We start from the raw sequence: 7,254 nt of genomic DNA, 5'->3' as shown, positions 1-7,254 counted from the left end.
GAACTGAAGCAGGAAAGATCCATGATCAGATTTTATTATTCACTTTTTTTTTTTTGGCCATGCCTTGTAGCACATGGGATCTTAGTTCCTTGACCAGGGATCAAACTCATACCCCCTGCACAGGGAGTCTTAATCACCAGACCACCAGGGAAGTCCCTGGTTATTCACCTTTAAATTCTGGATAACTATTTTTTCCTATCTCTTACATTCTGTCTCATTCATTTATTTGTGCTTCAGGGAGGTTTTCAGGGGCTGGGTGCCCAGCGATGAGTCAGATGAGGTCCCTGTCCTGGAAGGCCTTCAAGATTTATGGGGAGGTAGATATAAATCACTGTAAAATCCCATGAGAAGTGTTTCAGTCCCTGTAAGAGGGATAGGTAACCTGATTTGGGGGCTGAAGGATGGAAAATTCAGGAGGGCGGGGGGGTGGTGGGGAAGCAGAGACAGCTAGCTTCCTAGTCAGTATACACTCTTCTCTTTCTCTTTAATAAAAGAATCCTGATTGTATTTTATGGTTGCCCTGTGCTGTGCTCATCAGCTAAGTCATGTTCGACTCCTTGCGACCCCACACCATGGACTGTCCAGCCCACCAGGCTCCTCAGTCCATGGAATTTTCCAGACTAGAAATACTGGGGTGGGTTGCCATTTCCTCCTCCAGGTGATATTCCTGACCCAGGGATCGAACCCACATCTCCTGTGTCTCCTGCACTGGCTGGGGGATTCTTTACTACTGAGCCACCCGGGTAGCCCTTACGGTTGCCCTACATCCAGCAGAAAGAGAAATTTCCCAGACTCCCTTGCAGCTAAGTGAGGCCACGTGATAAAGTTTTGTCTGACTAGATATCAGGAAAAGTGTCATGTGATCGTTTGAGGGGACTTCTGTTTTTAAATTTTGCTATGCCAAGTCTTAGCTGCAGCATGTCAACTCTTAGTTGTGGCATGTGGGATCTAGCTCCCTGACCAGGGATCAAACCCAGGCTCCCTGCATCAGGAGCACGGAGTCTCAGCCACTGGATCACCATGGAAGTCGAAGGGGACTTCTTAAAGAAAGGGGACAAGTCCTTTTTCCACCTGGTCACCTTTGTGCTGCCTGAAACTAGGATGTGATAGAGTTCGGGAACTGAGACCTGGAAGATGCCTGGGTCTCTGGTGATGATGTGGAATTGTCATAAAAGCCTTGGATACCAACTTCTGGCTTCTTTTATCTTTGAATACAATATTTTGTCAATTTAAGCCCCTCTTAGAGTTATCTCGAGAAGGGGATGACAGAGGATGAGATGGCTGGATGGCATCACCGACTCAATGGACCTGAGTTTGAATGAACTCCGGGAGTTGGTGATGGACAGGGAGGCCTGGCGTGCTGTGATTCATGGGGTCGCAAAGAGTTGGACGCGACTGAGCGACTGAACTGAACTTAACTGAACTAGGGGTTTATCTAGCACTTTACTGAATAGCAGTCTTAATATGTCCCATCCTGGCACCAAACATTCTCCTTCCCATGTTTTCTCAGTCTCAGTAACTATCACAACCTGGTTGCTCAGGCCAAAACACCTAAACATCATCCATGTTTTCACCCTTTCCCTCACCTCTAACACTCACTCCATCAGCAAGATCTATCCATTCTGCTTGTAAAATACATCCCAAACCTGTTCTCCTTTGCCACATCATCCAGTGGCACTATCTCTGACCTGCACCTTCAAGAGCTACTCGTGAGTCTCCCTACTTCCACACCTGCCTCCCCGCAAGGCCAGTCTTAACACATCAGCTGGATAGTTGCGGTGTGTGGGTTTTCCCTGTGGTGGATCACAGGCTCTAAAGCGCGCAGGCTCGGTAGTCACAGCTCATGGGCTTAGTTGCCCCGAGGCATGTGGGACCTTCACTTGGACCAGGGATCAGACCCAGACCTCCTGCATTAGGAGCATGGACCACCATTCGCCACTGGACCACCAGGGAATTCCCCAGAACTCTTTCTGTTTCATCACCACTGTTGGTTGTCCGTCCCCCATTACTAGAATATACACCCCATGAAGGCAGGATTGTAATCTCTCGGGTTTGTTGCTGCACCCTGGTGCGTGGATGTGTGCTTGACCCTTGATAAACATCTGGGGAGACAGATGCCTGAATCGCACGTGCTAGGCATTTCAGCCTCACGACAACTTTGTGACATGGCATTATTCTCATGTTAAACACTTGGGTTGATCCCAGCTGGACCACTTGCCATCTGTGTGCCCTGGGACAAATGGCTTAATCTTCCTGAGCCTCAGATGCCCCGTCTGTAAAGTGGGGATGATGCCAGGGCCTGATTCACAAGAATCAGCCCAGAACCTGAGGCTCAGGGAGCCCTCTGCACTGCTGTTATTACAACCTCCAGAAACATGCTTATTCCTGTGAAAACTGAACTGGCTTGTTTGCACATCCGGGCACTTTTTAAAAAAACATCTTGAAGGCTATCCATGGATCCTGGTCCTCAGGACTAGCCCAAGGGCTAGCCCCCCATTTTACAGATGCGGAGAATGAGGCTCAGGGGCCCCAGGCCAGTCAGTGGCAAAAACTCAGCATCTCTAGGGTGCCCTCAGGACCTCTGGGTCTGCACCACCCCCAAACATATCCCCTGCTCCCTACTTGAGGGAGCACATGGGGTAAGGGTGGGGGGCTTTTGTTTTATTCCCTCCCCCTCCTGAGGAGTCAGTAACCAACAGTGTCTGTGCCTGGAATATTAATGTCCCAGGAGCTTTTGTTTCGGGGTTGGGGGGTGGTGAGGCAGGACTTTCTGGTCAGCGAGGGGTTGAGCTTTGGTGACTGGGGCACTGGCCCTTTAAACTGCCTGGAAAAAAGGGACTAGGGAGGGTTTGGGAAAGAGTGGCTGAGCAGGTGATGTGTAGAGACCCAGAATCCAACACTCTCCTCCTTTAGACCCAGGAATGCAGCCCCCCAACTGCCTCCTCTCCCAGGATCCAGGAGTCCCAGTTCCTAGCTTACTTCTCCATCAGGATCAGGAATCTGGGTTCTCAGCATCTCCCAAATCCAGAAGTCGCAAGCCCCCAGCCTTCTCCCTCCTCAAATCCTCCTGGATTTGAGGATTCTGGGCCCTCACCCTCCTCTTCCTTCAGGAACCAGGGGTCCAGACTACACAGCTGGTGGATGTTTCCACGGAGACTAAAGGGAGTGGGGGGGAGCACTTCCTGGGTCCTGAGTCAGCGAATACCCGAGGGAGTCTCAAGGTCACAGTTCCGGGAAGGTCACAGCCTCCCCCTCCACATCCTCGCCCCAGGGGGCTCATGCATCCTGTCTCCTCTCCCCCCATCCTCCCCTAGGGAGGTGGTACATCCCTGCGTCCTGACTGAACCCCCCCCAGCCCCCCATCAATGGCGGAGTCCGAACATCCTCACACAAAGCATCAATTCTTCCCCAGCTCAGCCTTGTGAAGGCGCCTGTATTCGCAGGACCTAGGCATCAGGGTCCCAGCCCCTCCTCCCTCAGAAACCTGGAGTGGGACCCCCGCCCAGGACTTCCTCTCTCAGGACTCAGGAGTCTGCACCTGCACCCCACCCTCCGCCAAGACCCAGGAGTCTGGATCCCGGTGCTCTTCTCCCTCTGGACCCAGGAGTTCAAGCCCCCCAGCCCCCTCCTCCCTCAGACCCAGAGTCCAAGACCCCAGCCCCTCCTCGCCCTAACACGGAACCCCCTAGACTTCTGCTCCCTCAGACCCAGGACTCTAGGCCCCCGGCTCCAGGATCTCCTGGGAACTTTTGGCTCCAGGGCCACAGCCGTCAGCCCCCCAGAACCACAGCCCTGTCTCCCCAGCTCTCTTGTCCCCCTCCCGTCTGCGAGGCAAGCATCAGGTGGGGGCGTCAGAGTGAGTCAGCAGCCTCGTATACAAAGTTCCCCCTGTGGCCCCCACGTTCCTGGGATATTCAAAACTCCCTGGATTCCGGGCCTTGAGCCCAGTCAGGGGGTGGGGGAGTCCTCCGGAGGTTCCCCCTGGGTGTGGGGTCAGGGGAAGAATTCCTGCTCCGGGAAGGGTGCCCTGAGCCCTCGCTGTCTTCTCTTCCACCCCCAGCGCCCTCTATATTCACCCCCTTCCAGAAGAACCCGGGCTCTGCCGCTGCCCTCTTGCCCCACTGGGTGTCTGCTGAGGCGCCTCCGTGCCTGGTTCCTAGAGGACCTAGGGGCCTGGGGTCCGCACAGGCGGGAACCAGCGGGTGCTCGGGTCGTGGTGCCACAGGCCCCCCACCCCCACCCCACCCAGGGAGAGAAAGCTGCCTTTGTGTTCCCCGAGATGGGGACAGGCCAGGCTCGCACGACATTAACCCACCCCAGGCCCCAGCCCTGCTGCGTCTAAGGTCTTGGAATCCCTCGCGGAACCTGACCCCCTGCTCTGGGGACGCAGGCATCCGGCTCATGGGTGGGTGGGGGCCAGAGGCAGAACCCTGCTTCTCAGAGTGGCCGGCCCAAACGTTAGGGGGCAGGGAAGAGTCAGTCCCTGGGGAGGGAAACATTATTCGGGATTAACAAACTCTCCCTCCATCAGGGCCCCCCCGCCCCACTCTTAATAGCCTCTTCATCTTTTCTTTGGATCTGGAGGTCTGTTTCCCGTGCTCCCTTCTGGGCCATCCAGTGCCTGGCCTGTGGGGTCTGTTTCTGCCTGCCTGCATCTCTGGGCAGGCAACCCATCCCTCTCTCAATCCCTCTGGCCCGCCCACCCTGGACCCTTCTTTCTGTTGGCATACATCTCATCATCCTTTTCTGATATTCCTGGTAGATGAGGGAGCCAGGGAGAAGAGAATACATTTTTGAAAGGGTGTAAATGAACCCCAGCTCCTGTCCCCACTCCTGCCGGCTGGGCAAGGTGAGAGAGGAAGGGGAGTGACAAAGAGGGGAAGGTGCGGACCATGGACACCTCCAAGAATCCGGTGGCCAAAGCCATTCAGAAATAGCCAATGAAAAGGAAAGCAGGGAGGGCCCCCTGGGATCAGATACTTCAGCTGCCTAGCCCACACTTTACAGAAGGGGAAGTGAGGCTCAGAAGGGGATGGGGAAGGGGCCGACCCAGAACTACACCTGAGAGCCTGGGTTCCAGAGTGCTTCCCATGACACCTAGCTCTCTCCCAACTGGTAAAGTCCCCCGTCATTTCATCTAGAGAAAGTTTACAGAAGGGATTAAGGCACCAGGAAGCAGAGACTTTAAAACCACAGGAGGGACAAGCCTGGAGAGCTCCTTCCCAGAAGTGCTGGCGAAAAGATTCTCAAACTGGGGAGTTGGTCCTCTTAGGCAGTATTCTGATTCTGAGAACCCAAACTCCCATGATTCTAGACCTCAGAGGTGTCAAGATTCGGGATCTCAGAGAGGTAAAGGTTTCAGAATTTTGAAGGTGTCAGGAGGCTAGAATGCAAACGCCAGCGAGGTTCTAGAATTTTAAAGGTGTCAAGAGTCTAAAGACTTTGAGCTTCTGGAAGCCAGTGGTTCTAAAACACCCTCAGGTTCTCTGTTCACTGGATTTATTGGTTCTAGGAGTCTATGAGCTGGCCTAACAAAGAAAGAAAGAGAAGCAAAAGTGGATGGAGACGTAGCTTAAGTACTAAAGTGCTCATCTGGGAAACTGTGGCTTGTCTGCCACAACGGAAGGACGTGAGGGTGAAAGTTCTGAAGCCATGACAGAAGCCTACAGAAGACAGCCAGGTGGAGGGTGACAGGCCCTTTCTCAGCCCACAACTCTGCCCTGAGGAGAGGGCAAGCACACTTTGGCTCAGCTCTGGGGTGGGGAAGGTGTCACTGCGCCCAGCTGGCCAGAAACCCCTTCGGGTGTCCAAGCTGGAGTTCCTTTCCTATCAGGTCCCCGAGTTCAACACCCTCACTTTACAGAAAGAGAAACTGAGGCCCCGAGAGAGAAGGGTGCTTGCCATTGGCTACGCTGGCAAACGGCACGAGCCAGAATTTAAACCCAGGCAGGCTCCCAACCCTGTGCCATCTGGTCACAGCTCCCAGATTTCTACAGGACATCCAGCCCTCCCACTCCGGCTCAGCTACCTCCGCGTTATCCGTTCCCCCCGACCCCGAGTGGCTTTTCCCACTGGGGAGGGGGTGACCGGTGGCAGGTACCAGGCACACACAATGTGAAAGTCTGAGTGTGGGGGTGACATTTCCTGACCTTGTCCTGGGTCTCAGGGTCACCCTGTCTCGGAGGACTCCAGCTTTTCACAGTGTGTGATAAGGGTACGTGGAGGGCTCCCTGGATGTCCTGGAGGGGGCTTCTCTGTAGATAGTGGCCTGGGTGTGTGAATGGGTGGGGAGGGGCAGCGTTTGGAAGGCATCTGTTGGATCCACGTGTGTGCCCACATGCCAAGGTTCCCCACACACTTCTTCACACACACACACACACACACACACACACACACACACACACACGCGCGCACACATTTCCCTCCAGGGCCCTTCAGGATGCCCTGCCTGACTCAGTTCCTCTCCAGGGGCACAGAGGGACAGAGAGATGCAGAAATGAAGGCTGGGGATGGGGGCCCAGGATGGAGGATGTGACAGTAGATAGGGGAGGCAGAGAGACAGGGGTCAGGGACACAGTGGGACAGACAGACAGGAGGGAGTGGGGAATGGGGAGACAGATGACAGGGAGGGCTGGAGAACCAGGAATGACAGAGAGAGAGGGGACAAGGGATGGGACAGATGGGGGCCAGAGAAGCAGAGGGGACAGAGAGACGAGGCAGAAATATAGGGGCACAGAGAAGGGACTGGAGAGGGTGCTGGGGGACGGACAGAGGCACCCAGTGAAAAGGGACAGAGACCAAGGGACAGAGGTGGGGGACAAAGACAGGCTGGAGAGCCGGGGACAGGGAGGCAAGGAGAAAGGGGGACAGGCAGAGAGACGGGCAGTCTTGGAGACGGAGGGACAGAGGACAAGGGTAGGGGACAAGGAGAGAGACTGAGGGACTCAGAGGCGGGCGGACAGAGGGGCGCAGGGACCGGACAGGACAGAGGGGCCGCCCCCAGAAGGCCAGCTCGTGGCTGGAGGGGGGTCTCGGGCCCTTTGTCCCTGCCGCGATCGGGGCCTGTGCGGGGTTGGGGGGGCTGCGGCACGGTGGCCGGGCCTGCGCCCCCTCCCCCGCTCGCGGCTCCCGGCTCGCGGCTCCCGGCCCGCGCTGCGCTTTGTCCCAGGGAGGGGGGCCCGGCCCGGCCCCGCGCGCATTGTTCGGCCTCTGCGGCCCCGCGACCGCCCGGCTGTCACCGCGGCGCGCCCCCCC

The sequence above is a fragment of the Oryx dammah genome, unplaced genomic scaffold (genome assembly GCF_014754425.2).
Source record: "Oryx dammah isolate SB20612 unplaced genomic scaffold, SCBI_Odam_1.1 HiC_scaffold_13, whole genome shotgun sequence".
In the NCBI taxonomy this organism is placed as follows: domain Eukaryota; kingdom Metazoa; phylum Chordata; class Mammalia; order Artiodactyla; family Bovidae; genus Oryx; species Oryx dammah.
This window is presented reverse-complemented; position numbering follows the sequence as displayed.